Raw genomic sequence first — 6,064 nt, forward strand, 5'->3', positions numbered from 1 at the left:
TGAGAATTGAGAAATTAATGAATGAATTTACATAATGTGCTTATTAGAGTCTTGCCTGCCCCAGGGAAGGAGTTCCGGAAGTGTTCATCCCCCCCTCCTTGCCATGTGGCTGTCTCACATTGTGTAAAATATGGACGTTCAGCAGGACGGAGCTGTGGGGTGGTATGGCCAAGTACAGGCTGACTCCTTTGTTTTCCCATTTCTTTGCACAGTGTTCCCTTTGAGGCTTCTTCCTTGTTTGTCACACTCCTTGTCGCCCTCATCCGTCGAGACTGTACCGAGCCTTCCTTCCGAACGTCTGCTTCTCTTGGGTTTCCAGGCACTTTGTGGACATGTGGTCTGTATCGGTTGTTGCGTTCATCATGGGTATCACCATGACACAGGGAGTGCTGGACTTACTCTCTGCACCCCTTCCGGGTCCGGCATGGTAAGCCGCGGACACTCCCAGGTGGTGTAGATAGTGTGTGAAGTGGTCATTGAAAATGTTTCTGAAGGTGATACCATGATGATAAAGTCGAGTGTCCCTTTGCCAGGTAGTTGACTCTTTAAGCGGACTTTATCAGTAACAAAGGGCTAAAGATGTTGCTCCATCTTTCCTAAGTGTGGGGGTGGTAGCAATATCATTCTACTGGGTATTAATATCTAGTTTTTGGCCTGGAATATACCTTTTACTCATTTGGCAACTCTCCTAAACATAGGAGACCTTAGATTTCTCAGGAAGAAAATGGGATCGTGTTTGAGCGGTTCATCTACTGCCTTCTGGTCGCTGAGGCATCAAGTCCTCATCAGTTTTCCCTTTCAGGCCTCACACTAGGGTGGTAGTTGACAGGATAATAGTCATATTTACCCTTACTACCCTGGATAACCATGAAGCTGGTTTGAAATGGACATTTTTGTTCTTTCAAAAGAAGGCATTTGTACATAGGAACAGAAACTGAGGAAGAACACATCTGGAATACATTAAAATGAATTAAGTTATCATTTGTGTTGGTGGCGTTTGAAATGTCTGGGATTAATACTTACTGTGTGTAGACATGAACCCTTGATGAATGTTTGCCAAATCAGAGACTGAAATATTTTCCCATTTAACTTCCATTTTGAACTTTGCCTCTGGAAAAACATAATGACCCTATGAAACCATAGTTCTCTCTAAACTCTCCTTTCACAGCTGTCGGCCGAACTTCTTGTTGGGAAGGGCACTGCGTGTCATGTGGGCAGATAACTTGGTTTTCCATAAGACTTGAATCAGAAACACTTTCTGGATCCACTCATTAAATACGCATCCAACGCCACTAGTGGCTCACTCCTTTTCATTTTCTCCTGTGTCAGAATTTTGTTGTTTTATCTGGAGAGCATGCAGCCCTCTCAGCTCAGTCCTCCTTCTGAAGCTCTCTGATACTTTCTTAACCCCTTCTTTTCTCTCGAAGAGTATACTCTATCCTCTGTACTCTTAGGGTCCATCTGCTAAATGATGGTATCACCCACACAGAGGTTGTGTGTATGTCTGTGTCCTTCCCCTCTCTCAGCTGTATTCCTTATTAACTGTTCAGTAGTGATCATCTGCTATTTGTGATGTTTTGGGATGCGCATGACTTTTATCAGTACCCTCATTTTTCTCCATTCTGATGGACAGCGAAGGATGAACTAGTTGAAAGATGCTTGTATGTGTTTAATTAAATTGTTCTTGGTACTTGTCTAGGCAGTCAGCATGCCGTACTGACAAAAGACTAGAGTTGTGGGCTTTGGATAGATTTAAGAGCCTGGGTTTTGGGTAGTTTTGCCAGAAGTAGGTGTGTGATCTTGAAGAAAACATGACCTCCTCCCTGTGTTTCCATTTCTTAATTTGCAGCGTTGATGGCCAGGTTAATCACATTGGACTAAATGACTTTTCAGCTATAAAACTCAATGGTTCTATGCATTATTGAGTACAAGAAAACAGAAGAATAAATGTTAGGAGAATTTTTAAGGAGCGTATTTGTTCTCTATTATTATGCTCACTGGTGTTTGAACATTACTGGGGGACTGGTCGCCATCACCCAACACTAGTAAGGAAGGCAGGGCCGGGAGCATGTTGGGTCTTGGTAAATCCAGAATGAGTAATTAGGCATGGCTAGGAGGTAGTTATCGGTGGTCTTGGGGGCTGTGGGTAATATGAGCGTCAAGGCCTCTGGGTGTAGGGGAATTCTGTGTTGAGCTAGAAGGAGGACTGGGGAAGAACCTGAGATGAGATCTGTGCCTTCGTGGAGGTGATGAAGGTGGCTTTCTGGAGAGCAGGGTGGGCACAGAATGTGTATAAACACAGTAGCCATGTGGAGTGCGTGTAGAAGGTAGCTGTCCTAGGACCCAGATGGAGCTACCCTGAAAATGTGGTAAAATGATGGCATTGCTGAGCCTCAATGTGACGGATTGTGAAGATGACCAGTCAGAGGAGGATTTAGGTGGTAGTCAGGTCTTGTTACCTTCTCTTACAGGTGGAGAAACTGAGGCCAGTGATGGCAGTTCTCAAACTTGACTTTGCCTGTCAGTTTAGAAATTAAAGTTAGCTTTTTAAAAAAATTTAAATTCAATTAGCTAACATATAATACATCATTAGTTTCAGATGTAGTGTTCAGTAACTTATCAGTTGTGTATAACACCCAGGGCTCATCACATCATGTGCCCTCCTTCATGCCCATAACCCAGTACTTTGACGGCAGATCAAAGTGCAGATTTCTGGAATTTACCCTGTGATGATGATTCTGGAGATCTGGGGTGCATTTTATCAAGCACATTAAGTGTTGCTGGTGGCTGTAGTTTGAGAAACTCTCCCTTTGGGTGACATTTGCCCTGTAGGACACTCGGCTTTGAGAGGAGGTTGGGTTGTGCCAGTGGAATCCATGCACCCTTTCCTGTGTCTGTCCCCTGCTTGGTGCTTGTCTGAAGTGGTTTGTCTAGGATTGGGAGGACCTAACCATGTTAGTTAATTTGCCAGAGAGGAGCAAGAGACTCGGAGGTTATCTACCTACAAATATAGTTTTCCTTATTTTCTGACTGATCTGTGATTTGTAGTGTAACAGGCACTATTTTTAAAAAGAAACATTTGGGTGAGTGGTGCCTGGGTGGCTCAGGTGGTTGAGTGTGGGACTCTTGATTTCAGCTTTGGTCATGATCTCTAGGTCCTGAGATCAAGGATCGAGACCCCCTTCAGCCCGTGCTCAGCAAGGAGTCTGTTTGGGATTCTGCTTCCCGCCACCTCACGCGTGTGTGCGCACTCTCTCTAAATAAAAATCTTAAACATTTGGTCATTAAAGAAAAGATTTGTTAATTATATGAATTCTAAGCATATTAATAGTGAAAACTAGTAGAGAAAATTTCAGTGTATTTAGGAACATGTATTTTATAATAACTTAATGAAAAAGCATTTCTATCTTCAATAAAGATTATTTCCTGAAAAACCCTAACAGGCAGGATTTTGCTTAGTTCTATTTCAGGTTTCCGTGTAATTTGGATTTTAAAATTACTTGTCTAGAAACTGGGGGTTGTCACTAAATCCAACTTTTATGAGTTCCACCTTGGCCATTAGTCTAAATGTGTGAGGAAATGGAGTCCAGAAGGATGGTTGACATCTCTGGAGCCTTGGTGTGTGTTATGAGAATGTCATTGCAATATGGCATTTTCTGAAGAGCTGTCTGTCACAGAAACTAAATTTTGATAGCTTGATAAATCTCATTAGTTAGAGAATTGACTCAAACTTGAATGGTGTATGCACAGTTGGCAGACAACACTTGGGATTTTCAGCAGATCAATAAATGAGTAGTTCTGAAAATAAATGAGTACATTCTCATTTTATTGTCAGTGTGAAATAACACCTCAGAATTTTTGTGTTGTCCAAAGGAAAAATTTTAAACATTTATAGAATGCATTAGAAATTCTTTTTTTTTTTTTTAAACGTAATTTTATTTATTTGAGAGAGAGAGAGCCCAAGTGGAATGAGGGACAGAGAGAAGCAAACTCCCCACAGAGGAGGGAGCCTGACGTGGGGCTCCATCCCGGGACTCCAGGATCATGACCTGAGCCAAAGGCAGATGCCTAACTGACTTAGCCACCCAGGTGCCCCTAGAATGCATTAGAAATTCTTGAATAATTTCAGTACACTTACATGTCTGTGTGCCGAAGATATGACAGACTTTTAAAAATAATGATACAGACAGGATTTATATTCAAATACACATTAAAAATGTCTCAAATCTCAAACTGTGCAGTATTACTTCAAGAATTGTCATGTATTAGGGTGCCTGGGTGGCTCAGTGGGTTAAAGCCTCTGCCTTCGGCTCAGGTCATGGTCCCAGGGTCCTGGGATTGAGGCCCGCATCGGGCTCTCTGCTCAGTGGGGAGCCTGCTTCTCCCTCTTTCTCTGCCTGCCTCTCTGCTTACTTGTGATCTTTCTCTCTGTCAAATAAATAAATAAATAAAATCTTAAAAAAAAAAAAAGAATGTCATGTATCTGCATTTTATTATTTATTTATTTATTTACTTACTTATTTATAGAGAGGGGGAGAAAGGAGGGAGGAGGGGCAGAGGAAGACAGAGAGAGAATCCCAGGCAGGCTCCACACCTAGCCTGGATTTGGGACTTGATCCCACATCTCTGAGTTAATGACCCGAGCTGAAATCAAGAGTCGGCTGCTTAACAGACTGAGCCACCTAGGTGCCACTCGGTCAGCATTTTAGAACAGAGTAACTTTTAGAAATCTTTTAATTCAGCTCATTTCTCAGAAGAGAGGCTTGATGTTTGAAGGAAATGATCTGCTTTAATTCTCTATCATAAGTTAGTGGCAAGCAGAGCTAGGCATAGATCGTAGGATTGTCGAGACTTTTTTTTCTCTGCTTAACAGTGAGGAGGACCTGTTACAAGGACTGCATCAAAGAACCAGGAAATGTTTTAGATTTTCTTTGGGAATGGAAATGAAACCTATAACTTTATAGAATTTTTGGAATCCGTGAAAGGCAGTAACAGGTTCTTAGCTTGTGTACTTTAGAGGTGGCCCAAAGGAAGGCACAACTTTACATAGGATGGCCTACAGCTGGAGCTTATTATGTTGTTTCAAGCAGATTTTGTCATCTGCACAAAGAAAAATAGATGTTTTTCTAATAATTTGTGAGTAGGGGATTTGAGGATACTATATACATTATTGGAGGTGAAAGGAATTTTAGAAGCAATCTAGTTTACTCCCCCCAGCCCCCCTCCGACCTTTTAAAAGATTTTATTTTTTTAAGTAATCTCTGCACCCAAGTGGGGTTTGAACTCACAACCCTGAAGTCAAAAGTTGCATGCTTTCATGACTAAGCCAGCTGGGGCACCTCTAGTTCACCCCTTTATTTTGTGTAAGAAGATACATGGCTTTGTCTTGCCTTTATGTTTATAAATAGCTGTGATGTTTTTGTTAATTGTTTTGAAAAGCAACAACTGATACTTTAAATTCTATCAACCTGTGCTAATTATCATGGTCTGAAGTCTGGTTTTCACATTTTGTGTCTTTGCTATTGAAGTGTTTTGTAGGTTTTTGCAGGTCAGCAAACAGGAGTTTGTGTGAGGTGGGGGTAGGGGAACGTTGCTAAGAGATGAGGAGGGCTTTACCTATCAGATCTTCAGTATTGCAGTGCATTCCTTTATACTAATTAATCTGAAGTGAATAAATGAGCAGAGGCTATGTTAATATTAATGTTCTTTGTGAGCCACTCATACCATTCACATTAGTTAATTCAGGAAATTAGCTAAAAGCTTCTCCCTCTTATCACTTCTCTCCCAAGCCTCTCCACTTTGGTATATACGGTATTTACTTTGCAAGGTGAAAGTTCACCTACCGAGAGCTTAATAGGAAGTAGTTTGAAAGATTTTATTTCCTAAAGGAAAAAGATGATCAAGGGTTTGAATAGTATGATTCTCACTTTGTTTCTTAATTTTTAGATGTTCAAGCTTCATGTTATAATTTCTCATTTGACATTCTTGAAATTTGTTAACATAGCATGAAATTGACACATGGCTCACAACAGCTACTCTGCGTGGTGCCTCTTGTATGTTTATT

Source organism: Lontra canadensis, unplaced genomic scaffold (assembly GCF_010015895.1).
Source record: "Lontra canadensis isolate GAN:19392208 unplaced genomic scaffold, GSC_riverotter_1.0 scaffold92, whole genome shotgun sequence".
NCBI lineage: Eukaryota > Metazoa > Chordata > Mammalia > Carnivora > Mustelidae > Lontra > Lontra canadensis.